General features: G+C 49.9%; 1 protein-coding gene across 7 annotated transcripts in view; it reads left to right on the forward strand.

The window, feature by feature from the left end:
* Nucleotides 1–22,508, forward strand: part of TOR4A (torsin family 4 member A) — a 93,949-nt gene that overhangs the window by 46,099 nt on the left and 25,342 nt on the right. For 3 of the 7 annotated variants that reach the window (XM_073314174.1, XM_073314175.1, XM_073314178.1), the window contains one exon: nt 11,840–12,001. The gene's annotated coding sequence lies outside the window, so the exon portion shown is untranslated. Of the gene's footprint in view, nt 1–11,839; nt 12,002–15,868; nt 16,056–19,417; nt 19,542–22,508 lie in introns of those variants that run through there. The other 4 variants (XM_073314177.1, XM_073314181.1, XM_073314179.1 and 1 more) reach the window with 3 other exon arrangements.

Here is a 22,508-nt window from a genome sequence, read left to right on the forward strand (position 1 = left end):
TGCACTCAGTATCCTATGTTTCAAATGACTGAAATTCAGTTGTGGTGAGCTGTAGAGTGTTGTCCATCACTAGTGATTCTGGAATACTTAAAGAACATTCACCGGTTTCATTTCTCAGTAACACTGCAACATGTTGTGTCTTTCAAATATATTATTTCAATATATCTAGAAACATAATGCACTACAGCTAGGCAATGAGGTCCTCTGAATTCACATAGATCCGCTGCTAGCCTCTTCCAGGATCTGTCTGGTAGAGGTGTTGTTATCAGAGGCTCTGTGCATTGTGTTGGTCAGTTAGTTCTGTAGTGTTTACATGAAGGTTCTGCATTCTTCATGCCCCTTTGCTGATTCCAGGCCACCACCCTGACTAGCTGGCCTTTATGTGCTTGTAACGGGCTGCACTCACCCCGCACTGGATGGGGAAGGGTTAACTCCTCACTGTGGGCTGAGGAAGCCACGCCCCCATGTCCCTACTGGGCATGCTCCAGGTGCAACAATAGTCTGGAGTGACTGCCAAGGAGGAAGGATGCTCCTTGCCAGGTCCAGTCCAGGAACAGCGGGAATCCCTGATTGCGGAAGCCGGAGATGCCGAGACACAGACAGACGCCCAAGTACATGCGTATGCCCGAGAGGGACCAGAGTCACTGGGAACGGAACATGCAGAGAAGCCTGGAGACCCCGATGATGGCTCAATAGCAACTCCAAGGGTATGTCTACACTGTGAAATTACGTCGAATTTATAGACGTTGATTTTTTAGGAAGCGATTTTATACAGTCGATTGTGTGTGTCCCCACTAAGCGCATTAAGTTGGCAGAGTGTGTCCACAGTACCATGGCTAGCGTTGACTTTCAGAGCATTGCACTGTGGGTAGCTATCCCACAGTTCCTGCAGTCTCCGCCACCCATTGGAATTCTGGGTTAAGCTCCCAATGCCTGATGGGGCAAAAACATTGTCACAGGTGGTTTTGGGTACATGTCATCAGTCGCCCCCTCCCTCTGCGAAAGCAATGGCAGACAGTCGTTTCACGCCTTTTTTCCGTGCGGGTGCCATACTGTTTTCAGCAGACGGTGCAGTAGGCCTGCTAACCATCATCCACCACTTCCGCTGAAACTCTGCTCTTCTGCAGATGCCATACCATGGCAAGCATGGAGCCCGCTCAGATCACTGCGGCAGTTATGAACATTGTAAACACCTCGCACATTATCCTGCAGTATGTTCAGAACCAGACACTGAAAAGGCAGGTGAGGAGGCGATGGCAGCGCGGTGACGAGAGTGATGAGGACATGGACACAGACTTCTCTCAAAATATGGGCCCTGGCAATTTGGACATCCTGGTGGCAATGGGGAAGGCCCATGCCATGGAACGCTGATTCTGGACCCAGGAAACAAGCACAGACTGGTGGGACCGCATAGTGTTGTAGGTCTGGGATGATTCCCAGTGGCTGCAAAACTTTTGCATGTGTAAGGGCACTTTCATGGAACTTTGACTTGCTTTCCCCTGCCCTGAAGCGCAAGAATACCAAGATGAGAGCAGTCCTCACAGTTCACAAGTGAGTGACGATAGCCCTGTGGAAGCTTGCAACGCCAGACAGCTACTGATCAGTCGGGAATCAATTTGGAGTGGGCAAATCTACTGTGGGGGCTGCTGTGATCCAAGTAGCCAATGCAGTCACTGAGCTGCTGCTATCAAGGGTAGTGACTCTGGGAAATGTGCAGGTCATAGTGGATGGCTTTGCTGCAATGGGATTCCGTAACTGTGGTGGGGCGATAGGGATATGTGTTTTGTCTATCTTGGGATCAGACCACCTTGGCAGCCAGTATATAAACTGAAAGGGGTACTTTTCAATGGTGCTGCAAGCGTTGGTGGATTAAAAGGGACGTTTCACCAACATCAACATGGGATGGCCGGAAAAGGTGCTTGATGCTTGCATCTTCAGGAACTCTGGTCTGTTTGAACAGCTGCAGGAAAGGACTTACTTTCCAGACCAGAAAATAACTGTTGGGGATGTTGAAAAGCCTATAGTTATCCTTGGGGACCCAGCCCACCCCTTAATGCCATGGCTCATGAAGCCATACACAGGCACCCTGGACAGTAGTCAGGAGCTGTTCAACTATAGGCTGAGCAGGTGCAGAATGGTGGTAGAATGTGCATTTGGACATTTAAAAGCACGCTGGCGCAGTTTACTGACTTGGTTAAACCTCAGCGAAACCAATATTCCCATTGTTATTGCTGCTTGCTGTGTGCTCCACAATATCTGAGAGTAAGGGGGAGACGTTTATGGCGGGGTGGGAGGTTGAGGCAAATCGCCTGGCCACTGATTATGCACAGCCCGACACCAGGGCAATTAGAAGAGCACAGCATGGCACGCTGCGCATCAGAGAAGCTTTGAAAACCAGTTTCATGACTGGCTAGACTATGGTGTGACAGTTCTGTTTGTTTCTCCTTGATGAAAACCTGCCCCCTTGGTTCACTCTACTTCCCTGTAAGCCAACCGACCTCCCCGCTTCGATCACCACTTGCAGAGGCAATAAAGTCATTGTTGTTTCAAAATCATGCATTCTTTATTAATTCATCACACAAATAGGGGGATAACTGCCAAAGTAGCCCGAGAAGGGTGGCGGAGGACGGAAGCACAGGTGGGGTGGTGGATGAGGGGAGGAGGGAAGGACAAGGCCACACTGCGCTTCAAAACTTATTGAATGCCAGCCTTCTGGTGCTTGGGCAGCCCTCTGGGGTGGAGTGGTTGGGTGCCCGGAGTGCCCCCCCCCGCGTTCTTGGGGGTCTGGGTGAGGAGGCTATGGAACTTGGGGAGGAGGGCAGTTGGTTACACAGGGGCTGCAGCAGCAGTCTGTGCTCCTGCTGCCTTTCCTGCAGCTCAACCATACGCCGGAGCATATCCGTTTGATCCTCCAGTAGCCTCAGCATTACATCCTGCCTCCTCTCATCACACTGCCGCCACCTATCATCTTGATCCTGCCACCTCTCCTCTTGCTCCCTCCTCCTGTCCTCGCGTTCATTTTGTGCTTTCCTGGACTCTGACATTGTTTGCCTCCACGTATTCTGCTGAGCTCTTTCAGTGCAGGAGGACTGCATGAGCTCAGAGAACATTTCATTGCAAGTGTGGTTTTATTCGCCTTCTTATCTGCACTAGCCACTGGGATGGAGATGATAGGGGGAGCGTTGAAACATTTGCAGCTGCGGGAGGAAAAAAAGAGAGAGTAGTATTTGAAAAGATACATTTTTAGAGAACAAGGGGTAGACTCTTTCATGGTGAACCAAGCTGTTAACATTATATAGCACGTGCTTTTGGTACAGGGTCACTCCCCCTCCCCCATTCTCTGGGATCATCGCTTCACCCCTCCCCTCACCGCGTGGCTAACAGCGGGGATGATTTCTTTTCAGCCACAGGCAAACAGCCCAGCAGGAACGGCCACCTCTGAATGTCCCCTTAATAAAATTCCCCTATTTCAACCAGGTGACCACAAATGATATCACTCTCCTGAGGATAACACAGAGAGATAAAGAACGGATGTTGCTTGAATGCCAGCAAACACGGACCATATGCTGCCATGCTTTGTTATACAATGACTCCAGACTACGTGCTACTGGCCTGGCATGGTAAAGCATCCTACCATGGAGGACGCAATAAGGCTGAACTCCCCAGAAACCTTTTGCAAAGGCTTTGGGAGTACCTCCAGGAGAGCTTCATTGAGATGTCCCTGGAGTATTTCTGCTCCATCCCCAGACACGTTAACAGACTTTTCCAGTAGCTGTACTGGCTGCGAATGCATCCCAAGTCTTCAGGGCAAATTAATCATTAAACACGTTTGCTTTTAAACCATGTATTATATTTACAAACGTACACTCACCAGAGGTGCCTTCTCTGCCTTCAAGGTCTGGGAGCATGCCTTGGGAGGATTGGGAGGGTATTGGCTCCAGGGTGATAAACAGTTTCTGGCTGTCGGGGAGAACGGTTTCATTCTCGTCCTCCTCCTCATCTTCCTTGTTCCCAAAATCCTCATCCCTGTTGCATGAGATTCCCCCCTTGCAGGTGTCCACGTACAGGGGTGGGGTAGTGGCAGGGGCACCCCCTAGAATTGCATGCAGCTCATCATAGAAGCGGCATGTCTGGGGCTCTGACCCGGAGTGGCCATTTGCCTCATTGGTTTTTTGGTAGGCTTGCCTGAGCATCTTAATTTTCATGTGGCACTGCTGTGGGCCCCTGTTATAGCCTCTGTCCATCATGCCCTTGGAGATTTTTTTTCAAATATTTTGGCATTTCGTCTTTTGGAATGGAATTCTGATAGCACGGATTCGTTTCCCCATACAGCGATCAGATCCAGTACCTCCCATTCGGTCCATGCTGGAGCTCTTTTGCAATTCTGGGACTGCATGGTCACCTGTGCTGAAGAGCTCTGTATTGGTCACCTCTGTTGATGACCTCACCACGCTGGCCAAACGGGAAATGAAATTCAAAAGTTCCTGGTGCTTCTCCTGTGTACCTGGCTAGTTCATCTGAGTTGAAAGTGCTGTCCAGAGTGGTCACAATGGAGCACTCTGGGATAGCTCCCGTAGGCCAATACTGCCGAATTGCATCCACACAACCCCAAATTTGACCCGGTAATGATTTCAGCACTAATCCCCTCGTTGGGGAGGAGTACAGAAATTGATTTTAAGAGCCCTTTAAGTCGACAAAAATGGCTTAGTCGTGTGGACTGGTACAGGGTTAAATTGATCTAACGCTGCTAAATTCGACCTAAACTTGTAGTATAGACTAGGGCCAAGAGACATGGTCGGAAGCGGCCCGGGGGGACTAGTTATAGTCCTGCAAGAAGCTAGAATGTTTCAGTTTGAGCCGCACTGACTCAGTAGTGGCACACATTGCCATTGATAAGGCCTGGGCCAGGACCTGGTGGAGCAGGGAGGGCCTGGGTCCCCCTACCCCTGCCATCACTCACTCCTAGGTGGCGGCCCAGTTCCCCTATTGGCCACTGGGCTGCTCATCCCCGAGAGTGGGGGCAGCCATATTGGTTCTGAGCGCTAGGCCTTATAGCTCTGGGAGGAGAGACAACTCCATTGGCTCTGACCATTAGTCATTACAGTCTTGAGGCCAAGGACAGTCCAGTGGGCTTATTCACGGGGTGCATTCACCCCACACTGGACAGGCTACCCCCACCCTGTCACAGTGCTTCATGGATGAGGTCTAGAATTTCTCCTCTCAAAGAGCTTGGGATGACAATGTGATCCCCTTTAATCGCTAATCTACTGGACTTGCGTAATTGCCCGTGTCTAGCAAAAGTCTCTTGCCATGGCCACAGTGTTCTTTAGGTACTTGGGCCATCCTGCCCAAATGTAACTAAAAACTTCTTGAAGTTGCTTATCTGCCCAGGTTGTTTTTTGTAGTGGGTATAGTCGCCTACCTGACGCTGGCGTGTAAGTTTTCACCTCATCCATGTAAGCCTTTACATCTTCCTCTAGCCCATCAGCATTTGAGTGTGATGCTGGGCTCTACAACAGTGTGTCAACACCTAGGAATGTATTCAGTGATTGGGTTAAGTTGCATTAGCCCAATCAAAAGATGCTGGCATCTTAGCAATGTCTGATCCAGGTATTTCCCGTTGATAAGGGTTACAAGAGGTTTATGGGTTGGCCATCAGTTTAAAGGAACCCAGCTCACACAGATATCTGTAGAAGTTCTCCCATGCCCATAGACTTGCCAGGCATTCCTTGCATTCATGCCTAAGGATGTGCTGATCATGAGCTGCCAGCCATGAAATGCTGAGGATTGTGAGGAAGCGTGGTGAGTGAATCATGCAAAATGAAAGACATCCTGACGGTCCAGAATGGCAACTTCCAGAGGTATTGTTTATCGTGTCACTGGTCAGGATGAAAGGAGTGAGCCATCCATAGTTTCCACTAGGTCAGGGACTGTCTTCAGTTGTACTGGAATACCCAAGACTTGGGCAGCATCAGCATCTGTCAAGTTGTCTACTGCCCCGGAATCCACCAGTGCCCACTGTGGGGAATTCAGTATGGCTCCCCTCGGGTATGGAGGCAGACCCAAACTCTGAGGTGCAGGAAGTGCTCACCATGCCTGGAGCATGTCTTGGTGAGGAGTGGGGGCATTACCTCGGGGCTTTCCCAGGCCGACCCCCTCAACCAGGCCTGGGTGTGATCATTTCCTGAACTGGGCTGTGCTAAAGATTGTGATGGGCAGTTGGTGCGAGTGTGGCTGGATCCTCCACAGTAGAAACACAGGCTGTGGTGGCAGTGTTGCTTTTTCCTCAGAGGCGACACGGCTGTGAATGGTATCAGGCTGCAGGAGTGTGGGTCCCAGGTCCGAGACAGGTACCAAGGGGCGCTGGTCAGGGGTGGCCTAGACCCCTTCCTTTCCTCACGTTGCTCTTGGAGCCTATTGTTGATGTGTATGACAAGATTGACAAAGGTGTCTATGTCGGTCAGGGCCTCCAAATGAGCTCGCTCATCCTTAATCTCCAAGCATAGTCCCCCCAGAACTGGTAGAGCTGGGCCGCTTTGTTCCACTCTGTGGAAGAGACTCGTCACTGAACACACGCCGCACAGGAGGAGGCTGGTCCCTGCCCTTGACAGAGCGGGCTCTGTGGGGATCGTTGAGCACAAAACACCTGGAGGAAGGCATTCTGTTCAGTTAGCATCAGGCTGCCTAATTCAAGCAGGAGAGAGGTCCAGTCCAATGCATCTCTCCTCTTTAATGAGTCCTATTTTGGTGTGGTAGGACTAGGGAGATGGAGCAGAAACTGCAGGCAGCATTGGTTAAGAAACCCCCTGAATTTTTGGTGATCCCCATTAAAACATTCTGGGAGGGGGACTGGTGGCCCCAGGTCTGCATGCGTAGCCGTAGTGTATGTCTGGAGTGCAGTGTTCTTGTTCCGTAGCTGGGTCACCTGCTCTCATGGCAGTGGGTTATGTACGGCGTGCTATTCCAGTTGGGCCCACAGAGCCACGTTTTCCTCACGGAGCTGGGCGGATTGCCTGTGCAGTGCTTGGTTCTCTGTTGCAAGCTGCAATACTGGGGCTCGCAGCGTGAGGCGCTCCTCCTGGGGCTGGTCAGCCCCTTCCGGCATCTCCAGTATCATCTGGGGCATGCTGAGTAGGAAGTCGCCCATTGCCTCCATGTTCCCACAGGGTAGATCTTCACCCTGGGCTAAGGTGGTCCAGGCAAACTGTCAGAATCCTGACAAGAGCAGTGTCAAGCCTGAGGCTGAGCAAAGTGGAGCAGAGTTTGTCATCAAGTTCCAGGCAGGGATTGATCTTGAGGATCAGAGATCGAGTTGGGTTTCAAGTGCCAGGTCAGGAGGCGCGGTCCAAATCAAGCTGAGGTTGAAGAGCAGGAATGGCCAGGCACCTACAGAAAATCCATCCTGTTACCTAGACACTTTTTGGCAGGGGTTGGCCATGTTGCGCGATGGACACTTGACAAAATTACTGTGCTTAGTGACAAACATTGCGGGTGGTGGGTTATGTCATTTGGTCATTTAACATTTCTTGAAAAATTACCCCAGACCTCTAAATTTTTACCACAAACACTTGTGTCTGTGTACGGACACGTTGCTGACCCCTGCTTCCTGGAACACCACTTGGGTTTATGTAGGGCAAGGAGCCATGAGGCTACTGCCTCTCAGATCACTTGCAGTGGGACTCCTTGGGGTCTGCAGTGGTGCTGTAGGTTGTATGTAGCGAGCATAAGCTGGCAGCCGCTGCTGGTTGGCAGCCTGGAGGTGTCTTCTGCCTGGCAGCTCTGCAGGTCTGGGTTTGAAATCTACTGAGCTTTATAGTTAATAGGTCAAACCCTTAGAAGGAAGGGATTGTATTTTTTCACTGTGTTAACTGGTGCTCTGCAAGTCCATACAAAATGCAACGTCTTTCCTTAGCCAGCAGGAGAGGGAGTGGAGGCATTCAGGATTTACAGACCCGGCAGAGTCTGCAGGGCAAGACTTTGCTGTTTGACCGCAGAAGAGTCTCTTGTTCAGTATATATGTAATCAGGGTTTGAATGAGCTCTCCCCTGACATCTAGTGATGAACTAAGGGAAAAGACCTCGGGAGTAGACTGTTTGCATAGCCACAGCCACTCTGCCTAGGTGACCAGCAGACAGACCTGCTTTCCTGTAAGTGAGCAATTTTGGCTGTTTTGGGTTAAAATTTACTTTAGTATTGAACGCAGGGGTAATAAATGTTCTTCTTGTATGAATAAAAGGCAGCAGAAGTATCCTTAGCATGCCCTTATTGAGAGGTCACCATAACTTTAACCTCATTGATCACGAATTCTGAAATCACTGATTTACGGGTTGAGCCTTTGACATGGTACAGGGACAGGGTTTCAGTAAAAAGATGAGGCAGTTACAGCAATGGCCAGCAGCAGCAGCAGTGACAGTGACAAGCAGTGGCAGAGGCTGCAGTGACAGCGGGGAGCAGAGGCAAAGGAGTCACTCGGCCACCCCCACCCCCTTCAGGGACTGGAGAAGGACCCAGCCTTGGACTCTGGGACATTGCTGGCCTCAGAAACCAAACTGTGAGTGTGGTACAGCAGAAAGAAAGGGGAATGGTATGTTAGAGACTTTCGTCCCTTGGACTTTCACACCTCAAGGTGGGAAACTGAGGCCAAGGGCATTGCACAAGATACGCTGGGGCAGCTGTGTTACTTATTGTTTGTGTAATTTCAACTCATTGTTGCAGTGTTTCCCCAAATTCATGTTGTGGTTTCGTCTCATGATAAAAGTTTTCTTTCGTTGTACATGGACTCAGTGTTTGTAATGGGGGAAGTACTGCCCCCTAGAGATGGGGTTGGGGGAGTGTAGGTGCAGGGGCTCAAGCCAGGTTTGTTTTGTAACGTTAAGAGGAGCCCCTGGATATTGAACCAGGCCCTTTTTACTGCCGATTCCACCTGGCAGATGGGTTCCATATGTAATTGCCATGCTTATGGGGCAAGTTGACCTTTTGGTCCTTTCTGCTCTCTGAATGCACCCACTTCAGATGTTCGGCTTCTTGCCGTTCCCTATCTCAGTGGGGAATCACATGACACTTCAGCTCTCAGACTGGACCCTGGTATGCTACCCCGTATATACCAACTGCTTCTCACTCTGCAGGCCTGGCTGAGTCGAGGGCAGCTGTGCTTCCTCCCTTCAGGATCCAGGGACAGTGACCAACAACCTCCTTCCAACAAAGGGTTTTTATTTAGCAGTTGGAACAAAGCATCAGAGAAAAATGGGTTTTAAAACAACAAACTCCTACCATGCACATTTTGTCTCTGCTTCACTGCAAGCTAAGTCAGACTAGCTTCCCTTTGATGTCACAGGGACAGACTAGCACCAGTTTCTATTCTCCTAGCCAGCCCCTGAGCTGCCTGTGGGCTTGTTTGACTCTGTCTGCCTCTCGGTCTGACACACCCTCTTCAAACTGATTTCGGGGCTCCCCAAGATGAAAGGATTACAGCCATGGGCAGCGGGTATCCTAGGCCACGGCAGGCTAAGCCTCCCCTGACCTGGGGTGTGGCCCCGCCCATGTTGAGCCCCAAGGCCCTGCCCTTCCTCCCCCTCTACTTGAAGGCCTGGCAGCGGCATGGGGCTGCGCTGGGTGGGGTGAGTGGCGGGTTGGGGAAGGTGGGCTGGGGCTCCTTCTGCTGCAGGGGCTCCTCAGGTGGGCACTCAGGGCTCTGGCAGGTGAGGGGGGTTCACCCACCGCCCACAGCTAGAGCCAGCATTATCCCTAACAACCCTTATGTGTTAGCTGCTAGGTGACTATTGGAAAGGGCCTCCTCCCTCTTTCCCTAGATGGGTAGATCCAGACACTGTATTAACGAGCCCCCCCAGTAATACTCCTCCGTGCCTGCAGGGCTGCTGTACATTTCATGCCCTACGTTCTCCTTTGACTCGGGTAACAACAGCATGGAAGCGGAGCCAACCAGGAGTGTTTTCCAAACAGCTGTTGTATTGCCCCCATCACTTGTCTTTCCTCCGTCTGCACCACTCTGCATCGCTCCATCCCGGGCTCTGGCCTAGGCCTGCACAGATCACTGCGGGAGTATGAATGCATCACAATTCACAGCTCCTTAGTCGGCTTCCCTCCTGCTTTTCCTGTTGTAATTTGTCTGCACACCACGGGATGACCCGTGTGGGTGGGGAAGTGGGAGGAGTTCTGCTGCAAGGCTGTGAACATGGAGGGGTCCATAAGTATCAGGAAGTGCCCATAGCTTCTCTCCAGGCCCCTGGGTGAGGGTTCACTTTCTCCCTTTTGTTTCATGTTCATTTCCTCTCCCCAGTATTTCATCCGGCCTTCATGTCTGAGGTCTGTTTTTCCTTCTTACATTTCCTTTTACCCTTTCTCTCCACTTCTGTTTAGAGCACGCTTATGCTGGGGTTCAAACGAAGGAAGGGCCGCCTCATTGTGACACTGGGACTCAACATAAACCAAACCACATGTTTACAGCATCGGCTGTGATTCTCAGCCTTGTGTGCACACTGACGACATGCTGTTCTGTGGAAGTGGGGCAAGGCAGACTGGAGCCATTGTTGTATCGTTTGGGTGTGAGAATGAGGAAGTCTCTGAAGAGAGGCTGAGGGAGTGTGGTCTCCATAGATATAATCCACCTTTTTTTATAAAACCGCAAAAGCATTTTCAACTTCCCTGCCCATACAGCACACGCAGCATGTTGGAACTGCTTATGTCTTCTAGGCAAGAAGACAGAAACAGTGACACTGCAGACAGCAGCCTGGAAAACTCCGAGTAAAATGATTAAAAGCCCCAGATATTTGTTCGTTTGTGAACAAAACTGTTGAAAAAAGGAAGCAGAAGTACTGGAAAAGGAAACAACTTTGCATTTACCTCAATCACTCTATAATCATCCTCCCTGCATAGAGCTCAGTCCAGATGGTTAGGTCTGAGCCCCTATCACAACCCAACTACGAAGGAATTACGTGGGTTTCTAAAAATCATATTACGTTTGCCCAGCACTAATGTGACCAGGGTCAAGTTGTGATACACAATGTGGTGTCCCCCAGAGGCCAGAATGGAGTTTGGGACAATTGGTGAATATTGTGCAGGAGTGTGTTAGGGGTGTGACACTGCTCTCCTTTTTGCAGCCTGCTCTGACCTTGGCATTTTCAGTGTGGGTTATCCTAGGCACCTTAGGTCACAAGTGGTATTACCTCTTTGTAAGCATTGATGAGACCATTACTGGAAGAGATTAATAGATGTTAAGACCAAAAGGGATAATTGTCTAGTCTTTCTGCCTGCATAACACATCCAATGAAGTGAGCTGTAGCTCACGAAAGCTTATGCTCAAATAAATTGGTTAGTCTCTAAGGTGCCACAAGTCCTCCTTTTCTTTTTGTATGGAATATAGGTGACCATTTATATGATTGATATTAATATTACAAAATTGCAATGAATCTTACAAGATATGCCATGGAAGTGGAAAAGTTATGATTTGCTAAGTATGATAATCTTGTTTATATATAATATGTATCATCTTTGTATTGTGAGTTACAAATATGTATGATATATCTGTATCTCAAACCTGTGCTGTGTTTCTTGGTGACACAGCCAGGCAGATTGGCATCAGCACTATCCAGACTGCTTAATGGCCCATCAAGGGCAATCAGCTGTACAATGAACCTATTGAGAGAAGCTAGGGGCTATGCCTGTGAGTCAGCAGGACAGGTAGAGACATGCCTGTGGACAGGGGACTCTAAGAACTTTTCCATGCCCATGCGCTTTGAGTTTGTATTTGGGATAAAGGAAATACAAGTCACATGGAAAAGGATATAAAAAAGGTAACTGCATCGTCTCCATTTTTCTTTAGCTCTGCTTCTCTCACCTTTGGAGTAACTTCTCTACAAACTGAAGTTTTGGACAAAGGATTGATAGACCCATCCAAGCTGTGGATGTATTCCAGAGGGACTTTACAAGCCAGCAAACTCACCAATGCTGCTAAGAACTTGATATATGGACTCTGAAGTCATATGTACGTATCTGATTGCTTTGACCATTTAACAACTCTCTTCTCTTTCTTTTATAATAAAAGCTTTAGTTTTTAGATATTAATGGATTGGCTGGCAGCATGGTATTTTTGTTAAGATCCAAACTAGTATTGATCTGGTAATGTGGTTGGCCCTTTGGGGAACAGAAGAACATTTTGTAAAGTGAATAGAGTTTTAAATAACTTCTCACTTTACTGGACCTATTTGTTGATTGGGAGCCAGAGACTGGGATGCAATAAAGGGGGCTGTGTGATTTCTTTTTTTTCAGCTTCTTGATAACCAGTGGGGGGGGACCAGGAGCAGTTTGTGACTGGTGGGTGAATCTAACTACAGTGTTAACCACCAGTTTTTGGGAGAATCTGCTCTTCTTTTTGCAGCCTGCTCTGACCTTGGCATTTTCAGTGTGGGGTATCCTAGGCATCTTGGGTCACAAGTGGTATTACCTCTTTGTAAGCATTGATGAGACCACTACTGGAAGAGATTAATAGATGTTAAGACCAAAAGGGATAATTGTCTAGTCTCTCTGTCTGCATAACACAAGCCAGAGAAGCTCGCCCAGCAATTCCTGCATTGAGTCCATACATTTTGGTTGAGCTAGAGCAGTGTTTCTCAATCTTTTTGATACCACAGATAGGCTTGCTGCCTTCCTAAACAGTGTCAGGGAGAGCTCAGGGACTGAGCTAGAGCATATCTTTTAGAAAGACAGACAATCTTGATTTAAAAATTCCAAGGAATGGAGAATCCACCATCTTACAGAGAGGAACCACGAAGGTTGTTATAGTGCAAGGAGCTGTAATCTGGAAAGCAGCGATTCACAAAAGGTTGTTAGAGATCATGTTGCAAATGAACTCGGAATGAGCTCACAGTGCAGTGAGGTGTTTAAGACCCCAAAATGCTATTCTTTAGCTGAACAAGCAGAGCACTAGTGAGCGGCAGTAGCCCAGAGGTGCTATAGATGCCCCTAAACAGCATTAATGGAGACTCTTACTGGGTACTCTGTCCAGTTCTATTGGCCCCACTTCAAAAATAATGTTGATAAGTTGGAAAGAGTTTAGAGAAGGGCCCCAAGAATAATCAAGGTCTGGAAAACCTGCCTGGCTAAAGGATTCTGGTCTGTTTAGCTTGTCAGAAAGAAGGTTAAGAGGTGACTTGATCACAGCGTAGGTACCTGGTTTTGGTTACAGGGCTAGCTGCACCTCTGCCTCTTTTCTTGTCTCTGGTGTTCAGTCTCTGGCCCTCGCTGATCTCAGGGTGAAATCAAATGATTCTTCCACCTTAGACTAGGCCAGGGTCTAGTTACACTACCCTGCGTGTTCCAGTTGTCGGTGCCCTGGAGGGCCGACTGATGACCTGCATTTCTTTCCTTCAGGACCCTGGGAATAGTGACAAGCAGCAAATGGAACAAAATACCAGAAGGGAAAAAAAACAAAACAGTCAAACAAACAAACAAAAAAGAGCCTATATGTGTCTATCTTAGCTAAAGTCCTACTTTGCAACCTACAGAAACTTAGATTCTCCAGACACTATCAGTGGTTCCTGTGTTTTAGGGCATATCTACATGATTAAATGCTTTGGACATTGGGGAATGCCAGGGGTGTTAATTGGCCAATTACTGTAATTCACAGACAGTTATCACACCTGGATTTCCCCTCTCCTGCCCCGCCCCTGCCCGAAGTATTTGATGGTGTGTATGCTGCCACTGTGAACTGAGATCAGGTTAACTAATCCTCTAAAAACCAGGAGCACAACAATCCACACGGCCAAGAACTGGGTGCGCTTCAGCTGATAGCCTGAGAGGCACTATTCCTTGTGGATGCCGATAAGTGCATCAACCCACAGCATGAATCATTTACTAGACCTGGCTGTTAAGGAACAGTTGTCGATACCATAGATGGTGTCTTAAAACAGTTACTTAAAAGATAAAAAAAAAAAAAAAGTCCCTAGCTTGGCCAGCTGGGGGCAGTCCAATAGATGGTCTCCTCAGGCCTAGTACCTGAGGCACCATTTCTAATTCATTCCTGGATATCTGAGAGGTAGCTCTCCCTGGCCAGGGCTCAGCCCCACAGTCTGTGGCTCATCATGGACCCTCCTGGCTGCTGTACAGAGACTGTTGCAGTCTGATTTCCCTTGGGGAAGATCAGGCTGTGAACTCCCATGCCCTACAGTCACCCCCTTTAGAGCACTTCTTACAGAGAGGAACCACGAAGGTAGGTCACACTTATAGTGCCCTTTCCTTTGAGCCAAATACACAGTCAGATCCCGTGGGCACCTTTCCTGTCTCTGGGCTCCTGGGTTGCCACATCTCGTTGTGCCCTGGGAGGGCTGCTGGATCTGTGCTCCTCAGGGCACGTATTCAGAGAGTGAGTGTGTCTGAAGGCAGCACTGGCCACACCGGGACCGCAGGGAGATGTGTGTCCCAGCCAGTCACGGAGGGGAAGTGGGCTGTCTTGTACACTTCCTGCATCCTCTCCAAAGGCTTCTTTCTGTCTATGAGGCATTGCATTGCCCTCCTCACTAGGGCACCGAGGAAACTGACTCCAATGGCACCCCATGGTCCTTGGGAAGGATGCAGTGGGCCACATGCCCAGAATGGTGGAGACCCTGGCAGGGCATGGCTAATGCGTCATCATTTCCAGGTTCCTATTCAGCTTATCATACAGCTCCCCCAGGGTTCTGGGATGAGCCCGTGCCGCTGGCTGATCTGCACCTCAGTGAGGCCAAGGGAGATCTTCCTTGTCTCCTAGTTTTGTTTGGAAAGTATCGGCCTGTCCTTTGTCTTGGAGCCAGGGGCAGCCTCACCCTCCTCGTCCTCTCCCTCGGTTACTTTGTGCGCTGTCCCCATGGCATGTGGGGTGGGGTGCTGCAGTGCATGGCTGGGACACCTCCCATCAGGAGCTGCAAAACCCTGGATGCGTTCTCGCCCTCCCCACCCCCCCCCCCGGTCCTGCGCTCCCTCTCACTGCCCAGCTGATCCTTTCTCCCTCGGTCTCCTCGCCCAAGTGTAGAGCGGGGTTCCCGAGCGTGTGATGTGCAGAGTAGCCATGGTGTGACTGGTGCCTGGATACCCTAACTTCCCCCCTCTGGTTGTGCTGTGCCTGTGAATCAGAGACACCTGCAGCATGGGGGGAGCCTCCGCTCTGCTGATTGTGCCAGTGGAGTGCCCAGCCCCCACACTCAGGGTACTTAGGAACAGCCCCTGCAGAAGCTGGCAGAACACCATCTGCCAATGGCCTGGGGCCCTCGACCAAAGCGAACCCCTGCAATCAAAGAGGAAGCCAGCGATGTTCCTGGAGAACTGATGTTAATACGTCCCCTGGGGCTGAGTCCTGCTAACAGGCAGGTAGCCACGTTCTGCGTGAGCTCTAGCTTCCTGACTAGGACAAACAGTGCAAGGGGCCATTCGTGCAGTGAGGCGAGCAGCAAGCTCAGTGCGAGGGGCAGATGGTGGGGTGAGGAGACCAAGGCTGGGGCTGTTCCCGAGAGCCAGGCAGCCCTGGGACAGCCCGGCTGGCTGGTGCATTTATATTTAGAGCAGACTGCACCTTGAGAGGCCAAACTTTGAATTGGGTGCAGTTTAGTGCAGTCCCAGGGCAGCCTGGCCCCTATATGTCTGCAGAGAACAGGATGTGGCCAGAAGTGCAGGCACCGGTGAGCTCTCTCTTTTCGGGGGAATACATTGTGTTAAAATGCTGCAGAGTAAATTGCAGCAGAAGCACCAGGGAGCAGAGCAGGGCCAGATACTGCACCTTGTCCCCTTTCCCCAGCACAGCACAGGCTGGAGGTGCTTTTCCAGGAACTGGTCAGTGGAGATTTTTGTTTATGCATGATTTGCATTCTTTGCCTGGCTGTCTAGCGCTCCAGGAAGGGCAGGGGGACTTTATCTCACGCCCTCAGCAGAGCGCTGTGCGGAGTAGTGGTTTCCTCTTCCCTGATGATTGAGCTCAGTGCTGTTCTGGTGTCACCCAGCTCGGGGACCCTGCTCTGTGGAGTCAAGGAACCGAGGGCTTGAAGACATGCAGCTCGTCGGGACGCATTGAGGTGAGACCTACGGCAGGGTTAGTTTGGGGGCAGGTAGAGACTGTAGCTTCCAACCTCTGTCCTCCAAGGCCCCTCCAGAGAAAACTACCCTGAAAATTAGAGAGAGGAGCTTTAAACAGAGGAGGAGGGACAGGGGCCACACAGAGAGGAAGAGGTGAAGGATTCCCCCGCTTCCCCATCCCAGCTGCTGAGGGAGGAAGGAGAAAGGAGGAAGTGCACTTTTCTCCCTTCCCCCTTGCTCTGAGCAGCTGGACAGGCTGATACACCAGTCCCTCAGAGCTGCCTTGAGCTTGAGATAAAATTTAAAAGGGTGATACTGCAAGTAAAGATGGAGCCCTGCTCCGCCATCCCCAGCCACGGCATTGGGCCCCGGGCCCCACCATCCCCAGCCACGGCATTGGGCCCCGGGCCCCACCATCCCCAGCCACGGCACAGGGCCCCGGGCCCCGCTCCACTGCCCCTGCCTGAAACACAGGGCCCCGGGCCCCGCCATCCCCAGCCACGGCTCAGGGCCCCGGGCCCCGCCATCCCCAGCCACGGCACAGGGCACAGGGCCCCGGGCCCCGCCATCCCCAGCCACGGCACAGGGCCCCGGGTCCCGCTCCACCGCCCCTGCCTGAAACACAGGGCCCCGGGCTCCGCTCCGCCATCCCCAGCCACGGCACAGGGCCCCGGGCCCCCACCATCCCCAGCCACGGCCCCGGGCCCCCGCCATCCCCAGCCACGGCACAGGGCCCTGGGCCCCCGCCATCCCCAGCCACGGCACAGGGCCCCGGGCCCCCGCCATCCCCAGCCACGGCACAGGGCCCCGGGCCCCCGCCATCCCCAGCCACGGCACAGGGCCCCGGGCCCCGCTCTGCTGCCCCTGCCTAAAACACAGAGCCCCGGGACCCGCTCTGCCATTCCCTCCCACGGCACAGGGCCCCGGCTCCGCTCCGCTGCCCCCAGCTCAGGGCCCTGGGCTTCGCTCTGCCCACAGCCCAGGCCATGGCACATGGCCTCCGGCCCTACAGGCGGGTCTTTTCTGTGTAGTTTTCAGGCCACTCCTACCAAAGAAAAAGCCTATAACCCTCTGGCTGTGGCTGTTCCATCAGTGTCTGATGATGTTTCAGCACAATGGTGTGATGTTGCAGGCTCCTAAGGGCATGTCCTAACCAGCCCCAGCAGTGCAAACATACATAAGAACTTCAGTGATGGGGGAAGTGTAAAAGATTGCTGTGAGCTGATGTGGGGAAGCCTGGGAATCTAGCTGCTCTCCAGTGCCTGTGCATGGCTACCCCCTCCCTCTCTCTAGTGTCTGGCTGAGGGCGGGTGCAGCCCCAGGCCCCTTCTCCATTGTGTTCGTATGAACAGGAATGATGGAGTGAAACCAAGCAGAGTGGAATGTAAGCTAACTACTTTGGTGTAGTCATCAACCTGTTCTATTAGTGTCTAATCCAGGCCAGGGTTTAGACAGACCATCCGCAGTGACAAGGTGCATGCAAGTTGCTCCCTCTGCTGTCTGCAAGCTAGAAATAAGGGAAAACAGAATCCCTTTGTGGCCAGCGCAGCGAATGAAGGGCCTGTCCCATCAGAGTGGAAATAGGGCATCCTTGGAACAGCTCACCGAGGGCCATGGTGGGTTCTCCGTCGCTGGCAATTTTTAAATCCAGACTGGATGTTTGTCTAAAAGCTCTGCTCTAGTTCCAAAGGAATTAATTCAGGGCAGGTCTCTGGCCTGTGTTATACAGGAGGTCAGACTAGAGATCACAGTGGTGCCTTCTGGCCTTGGAATCTCTGTGTCTATGGACATTACGCCCAAGTCCTGTTACTTCTCTGGCCGGAGAGCTGTCACTCATTTCAGGAACCAAATTCCCTGCCTTTGACACAGCTTTATGTCCGTTATGTTATCGCTGCACATTCCTGACATGAGAAATACAATTCATGCCACAAAGGTAACAGCTAGCCATTTATACCAAGTGGGGGTCCCACAGCATTTCCAGTCTCCTGCATGTACGCTCCTTTGGAATCTCCCGCTGTGGGTCTTTGTCCCACAGCCAGGCAGTGGCGCATTGTGAGGTGGGTCGTGAGGGGCACAACGCTTTGCAGGACAGTGAGGGAGATCCTCCCCTGGACCAGTGCTGCCAGCCTGACTGCCTGGGTTTCTGGTGCCACAGAAAGCTCTGTCATATGTCACCAATATTTCCTTTGCTTTCCAAACACGCAAATGAGCCAGGCTGGCAGGGTTTTCCTGTCAGCAGAACGGGTTTGCTCTCTCATGGCTGGGATACCAAGTCCTCGCAGACAATGTTAGACATCACTTTGAGTCTCAGGGACTTCCACGTAGGGTTCCACCCCTGACAACAGTACTGGCCATCCCTCTTCTCCCTCAGTCTACAGCTTTACCTGTAAACCACACAGCACTTGGGAGCATTTATAAAACAAAAATAGGTTTGTTTCACAACGCACAGTCAGCTTGTGGAACTCGTTGCCATGGGATGCTGTGAAGGCCAAAACTGTAACAGGGCTCAAAAAAGAACTAGATAAGTTCATGGAGAATAGGTCCATCAATGGCTGTTCGCTAAGACGGCCAGGGGCACAACCCCATGCTCTGGATGTCCCTAGCTTTTAACTGCCAGCAGCTGGGAGTGGACAGCAGGGGATGGATCACCCGATGATCGCCTGTTGCGTTTGCCTCTGAAGCACCTGGGATTGGCCACTGTCGGAAGATGAGCCATTGGTCTGACCCAGTACGGACGGTCTTATGTTCTTAACAAAGAATAGAGAGTTCACTAGAATTGAGAGACAGTGAGGGGGAAACAACTGGTTCCAGCACAAAATAATAAAATGCAAACCTGGGTCTGGGTCTACACTTATCAGTAGTTACCTTTGCTATCTAATAAAATAGGCTTTCCCCCCACAAAGACTAGTCCATGGCACAGCTGGCTGGTTTCACAAGCATCAGGATCCCATTATTCATGAAAGGCCCACCTGATCCTTAAGGCATTTCTTCAGTGAATGGATCCAGAATGCCTTTCCCTACACTCTGTTATACTGAAACAATCTTTTGTCTTTATTCATAGCCAGGGCACTCTCCTGCCTGCTGTATGAATCTTGATGAGTTATGCGTTTTCCATAGATACCTTTACATATTACTCTTTATGGATAAATATCCCATAAGACATGTTTGGTGTAGTGAGTTTGTCAGGTCTGAGAAAAGAGTTGTTTGCAAAGAACAGGGGACCTTTGTCAAGAGTTGCTGTGGCATGGCTCCCCCAGACATTGACACAGTCGGGCTAGCCACTGGCTATTCTGCAGGCATCCATTCTCGGCTCTCTTTTCTGGACAGGACAATTCCTGCTATGTTTTCTTTCCCCTTGAAGTGCACAATCTCATTTTCCTGCAGCACTATGCTCCAGCACAACTGCCTAGAGTTGGTACCTTTGGTCCTGTGCAACCACATCAACGGAGAGTGATCTGTTAACACCCTACAATTCTGGTGAACAGGTAACATTTTCACTGTTTGACTACCCACACAATCACGTAGCACTCCACCTCTGTGACAGAATCATTGTATTCAGTGGTGGTCAATATTTTGCTTAAGAATGCAGTGCGGTTGCTCTCCCCTGCTAGTATCAGAACTGTCCCCACATCCATTCACAGCTCAAACACTTTATTAAAATCAGGACTGGCCAGAACTGACTTTTTGGACAAGACCTTTATTTTATCAACACCCTTTTGATAGGTCTCAGACCAAACCACTTTGTCTAGATTATTCTTTTTACAGAGATCTGTGATAATTGATATATCACATCACTAAAACCTTCTACAAATCTGTGATACTAGCTTGGGGTATAGGCCAGTTGATAATAAATTCTACTTTTAGGGGATCAGGATGAATTTGCATCCCTGACCCAATGACCAAAATAAGGGACTTTAGCTGCTCCTGTTTTGCATTTTGATACCTGAGCCAGCAAACCTGCATCTTGTGAGTCTTTGCAACACAATGCCCACATGATTTTTGTGGTCTTGCCAAGTGCGGCTAAGAATGATGATCTCATCTACCTACGTGTGTGAACTCCTGTAGTCCACATAACATCTGGTTAAGTCAGTATCTCCTGGTAAGGGCCAAAGAGCTCAGGAATTTTGCACTGCTTAATACGTCTAGCGTGTCCTCAGAGTCTATGAGTCCTTGGCATAGGGTAAGGCACAGGTACTGTGACAGCATTAAGTTTTCTGTAGTCAACCCAAAGTCTTATAGGTCTATCCTTTTCGGTGGACCATGACAACGGGGGATGCCATGGGGCTACTAGGCTCTATAATTGCATGAAAACGCCTGCTGGTGGTGTTTCAACACAGCCATGATTTCTAACCTTTCCCTTGGTATTAACCCTTCACATATATCAACGTTTTCCCCGTAGCTCTCCACCACCAAATCTATTAGAGAGGCTGTGATGCAGTCCTCCTCTTTACAACATATCATACTCTCAACAGCCTCACAGTTGTGATAAGCTTTTAGTCTATGTATGGGAACAGTCTATAGGGCAACCTCCCTGAGGGGCTTCTGCACATTATAAGTAACCTCATTAACCTGCTCCACAGCCTCCAAAGGTCCTTCCCAAGAATTTTGCATCTCATGCTGCTTTACTAGGAGTAACATCAGTACCAAGCCTCCCACATCAAATGCTCGTTCACAGGCATTTCCGTTGTACCACTCTTCTTGTGAAACCTGGATTTTGCTGTCCTACATCTATCATGAATTTTAAATCCGCTCTGAGCTTGGTTATGTATTCAGCTATGGGCTTCCCCTCTGGTTCAGAGCACTCTTCTAGGAGTCCCTAACAAGATCTAGGGGGCCTCTGCCCTGTCTCTCATAAAGGAGGTCAAACTGGGCAAATCCTGTGGACTCTTGGGGTACTTCCCTGTAAGCAAATAATAGCTAAGGCAATAACTCATCCCAAAATCCAGCTGTTTTGTCCATGTATATTCTTAGCATTGGACTTAAGAGTCCAGGGAACCTTTCCACTAGACTGTTTGTCTGGGGTGGCAAGAGGCAGACTAATTGTTTTACCCCATGCTTCTTCCTCGGTTGACTAAATATTAGGGTGTGACGGGACTGGGACTCACCACCACAGCACCTCCTGCTGTTCACTCTGGGAATTAGCTCAGTTCATGCAGAGCACCCCCTGCCGGAGGTGTCCCATCCGTCTCTCACCCTCAATTGGCATCTTGACCCGCGTTGCTCCCAGTGTCCTCTTCAGGACACTGCCCTCCAGCAGTGCCCCCAAGTCCACACTCACCCCCTTCCGGGGTGCGTGTGTGTGTTTAACAGCAGTCTTTCCAGTTCGCTCCTGCCGCAGTGGCCAACCACAACCCCTCAAGTCTAGCCCCTCTGTTCAAGGGCTGGTTGCAGTCTGTCATGGCCACCCTTCCATGGCCAGGTGCTGTACAAGGAGGAAGATATTGAACAGAATCAGACCAAGGCAGATGCCTGTGGGACCCCGCCCGCTATGCCCTTCCAGCTTGATTGCGAACCATTGATAACTATTCTCCGATTAAGCTTTTCAAACCAGTCCTGCACCCTCTTTATAGGAGGTTTGTGTAGACTATATGTCTTTAGTTTATTTATGAGAAGGTCATGTGAGACAGTATCAAAAGACTTACTAAAGTCAAGATATACTGCATCTACTGCTTCTCCCCATCCACAAGGCTTGTTACTCTGTTGAAGAAGGATATTGGATTGGTTTGACTTGATTGGTTCTTAACAAATCCATGTTGGCTGTTACTTGTCACCTTATTTTCTTCTAGCTGTTTGCAAATTGATTGCTTGATTCTTTGCTCCATTATTTTTCTGGATACTGAAATTAAGAAGACTGGTCTATAATTCCCTAGGTTGTCCTTATTCCCCTTTTTATAGATAGGGACTATATTTGCCCTTTTCCAGTCCTCCGGGATCTCTCCCATCCTCCATGTGTTCTCAAAGCTCATTGCTAATGGCTCAGACGTTTCCTCAGCTAATTCCTTAAGTATTCAAGGATGTGTTTAATCAGACCCTGCCTATTTGAAGACATCCAACTTGTCTAAGTAATTCTTAACTTGTTCTTTTCCTATTTTAGTCTCAGATCCTACCTCATTTACACTGATGTTCACTATCTTAGTTGTCCAATCACTGCTAACTTTTTGGGGAAAACTGAAACAAAAAAGGCATTTAACATTTTGGCCACTGCTTCATTTTCTGTTATTGTCTTTCCCTCCTCATTGAGTAATGGGATCTACCCTGTCTTCCTCTTGCTTCTAAGGTATTTGTAAAATGTTTTCTTGTTACCCTTTAGTTCCTAGCTAGTTTAATCTCATTTTGTGCCTTGGTCTTTCTAATTTTGTCCCTACATCCATGTGTTGTTTTTTATATTCATCCTTCATAATTTGACCTAGTTTCCACTTTTTGTATGACTCTTTTTTTGAGTTTCAGGTTGT

This window comes from Lepidochelys kempii, chromosome 16 (assembly GCF_965140265.1).
Source record: "Lepidochelys kempii isolate rLepKem1 chromosome 16, rLepKem1.hap2, whole genome shotgun sequence".
Classification (NCBI taxonomy): Eukaryota; Metazoa; Chordata; order Testudines; family Cheloniidae; genus Lepidochelys; species Lepidochelys kempii.